The following is a 3114-nucleotide window of genomic DNA, read 5'->3' as shown; positions in this document are numbered from 1 at the left end:
GGAACGTGGCCGCGAGCGGCGCAACATCAAAGCAACCGCTGATGTTACAGTAAGAAGGGCGGGGAAAAAAAAAAATCACTGGAGCACCGCCCCACACCGGACTCTAGGGGGGAAGTAAATGGCGAGAAGATGCGTGTTCCGGGCGGGGGGTCCGGGGGGGCCGTGTTCCTGGAGATGACTCGATGAGAAGACAGAGGGACGGTAGCGGAGGGACTAACAGACTGTGCGGGTCGCAGCGTTATGTAAGCACAGGACACAAGGGAGGGGGGGTGGGGGGGGGGGGGGGGGGGCATTGCATGTGGTTGTGAGGGCTCTCCTGACTCAGCACAATGTTGTGGCCTCTGTGTAAGGGTCAAAGGGCCCCCCCCATGCAGGACCGGGCAAAACGTTGGGTAACCATCCAACCAATCTCTGTCCCTGTTCCTCTTCTTACACGCGCGTGTGCACACGCACACACACACTTCACTTCAATTCTAGCACATTTGGTCCTTGTTTTTAATAAACCGGTTCTGTGTCTTCTTTCAGTCCGTGTCGAGTGCTTCTGTCAGTCACTGTGCAAAAAGACTGAAAACATGTACGTTTGTGTGCCCGAACATGTGAAGCAACGGCACGTTGTGTGATCCCAGGAATTTAGCAATATAGATTCTGGGGGAAAAAGTGTTGCAATGTGTGGGACATTTCATTGGACTGTAAGCATGATCGACAGATAAGGATTTTCCAAAGTCCTTCTCACAGGTTTATTATTTTCTCTGGGGAAAAAATCAATTGCGCTGAACAATTATTTTCATTGTTGATTATTGGCTGAAAAGCAGCCAAGAAAAACCTATACATTATACTTTCATCAATGTAAGTGTCTGTGTGTGTATCTGTGTGTGTGTGTCTGACCTAGTGTTTGATTGTGTGTGTGTCTGTGTCTGTCTCTGTTTTTTGTTGTTGTAGGCTGTAGCCTGTCCCTGCGAATGCAAAGAAACCAAAAATGTGCATTTCTTAGGCAAAACAGACAAAAAAGCTTATCAAAACACCAATCCTCGTGTTTTGTCAGCTAACAATGTATGAATAAAGTTAAGGTCCTGGAGGCATCACACCTCGAGGGACTCAAATAGATCCGTCCCTGTTGCCCTCATCACCGGATTCTACCTACCCGACGCATGGATGAACCCTGTGCATTAGTCACTCACACACACACACACACACACACACACACACACACACACACACACACACACACAGGCCCCTGCGTAGCGACGACGAAAACAACATGATATCTCTCAGACCGATCATCATGGACACAAACACTCAGGCACATGCATGTGCATGCGCACATGCATGTGTCTGAGTGTGATTGTGCATGATGATGTGTGTGTACGTGCACACAGCCCATGTGACGAGTGCTCATTAGCAGACGGTAATCCGCTTAGTTGTCACCGACGCCCCACTGGTGCTGAGCTCTTTACAGAGCCAGTTAGAGAGGAGACAGCTGAACGCACAACACAACACAGACAACACACACACAACCACACACCCACACACACACACAACACCACACACACACACACACACACACACACACACACACAGAGGTCACACACAGGTCACACACACACACACACAACACACACAACACACACACACACACACACACCACAACCCACACACACACACACACACACACACACACACACACCACATTTAATTCTTTATTTGAATCCACCAATCACATTACAGAGACAAGATTCAAATATTTCAGAGATAAGATAGGTCTTTGTTCAAGGGTACAAAAACATCTCCTGCGCCACACTGCCAGGCTGCCTATCACTGCTGACATGGAGCAGAACTTTGCGAATTGTTTAGATTTTCTGCTGGAGAGCCCAGCCAGCCTTAACCCACTGAAAACACGGTTGTGACATGCCCCAAGCTTCCAAAATAACACTATTAGCTTGCATTGGTAGCGTAGGTCCCTTAGTATTTCCAGAATGGGCTGGTATTTAATGATTTTATCGTTGAAAGCAATTTCCATGTACAGATCAAATACACAGCCTATCTCAAGTAAGAGCACTTCCCTTCTGTCTCTGTTTAAAAACACAACATCAGGGGTATTTGGGATGTTACAAACACATCAATAGAGCTGTTAAACCATTCCGGCATGATGCGTGAATGTTTGTACATGGTCACATTTTCTAGAGATACTTCCTTAACATTACTGGAAATTAGATCGACAAGTCGGTCATGGCGTGCAATATACAGTCCTTTGTACATAGTACAGCCATTCACAACATGGGCAACTGATTCAAGTTGATGGCCAGAGTGCATTATACAGTGTGGATGTGGTGTGCAGGATACCATAATGCCAGATTGTATTTGGTAGGTAGCACCTGCAGCCTAGCTTTGGCAGTGAACAGAGATGTCCTCCCCAACAGCAGCATTTTTGTACATGGAGTGGGAAGCATAGTGGTCGGCAAAGTCTAGGCATGCTAGCTTTCCCTGCATTCCAAGTCCAGTGTTGTTTGGTCTCTGTTTGTTTTATGTTGAGAAGGAACCTCCTTGCTGTTGTGTTCTGTAGTATGTGTTGTGCCTCGTTGTGTTTATACAGTTGCCTCTGCGGTTACAGAAGGGTCGGTGACAACTGCATCAGATGCCTGTGGTGCTTTGTGTGAGTTGTGTTGTGTCCATTCCAGTCTGACTGACATTCTGTTGCACAGATCATTTAGGTCCGGCCAGTCTGACCGAACTCCAAAGCCTGCAGCTTGTGTGTCCAGTTTCCTGCTGCTTTTCCTCCCAAAGCCTAAGAAGCTGTCCTGGCCTGCTTTGGCCAGAGGACCTTCCTCTTCCTGAGGTCCAGCACGAGGGAAGCCCTTGCAAGCTCTCTGACAGTGGCATCATCATTGTTGAGCATGTTGAGGAGGTGTGTCAGCCTGGTAGCAGTATACCCATTCCACGTTTGGGACACCCAGCCCCCCCTCTTTACGTGAGAGGAAGATGAGGTCCCGGGTAGAGTGTGAGTTCAGCCCTAGTCATTTTCGGACAGCCTGGACTGTTTTATTGTTCATGTCCTGTAAGACATTTTGCAGGATGTGGACATTTGCAAAGAGGTTTGAACCTTTGCAAGGGCAACCT

The sequence above is a fragment of the Gadus chalcogrammus genome, chromosome 17 (genome assembly GCF_026213295.1).
Source record: "Gadus chalcogrammus isolate NIFS_2021 chromosome 17, NIFS_Gcha_1.0, whole genome shotgun sequence".
Classification (NCBI taxonomy): domain Eukaryota; kingdom Metazoa; phylum Chordata; class Actinopteri; order Gadiformes; family Gadidae; genus Gadus; species Gadus chalcogrammus.
The sequence above is the reverse complement of the archived record's forward strand: the minus strand, read 5'-3'. Positions refer to the sequence as shown.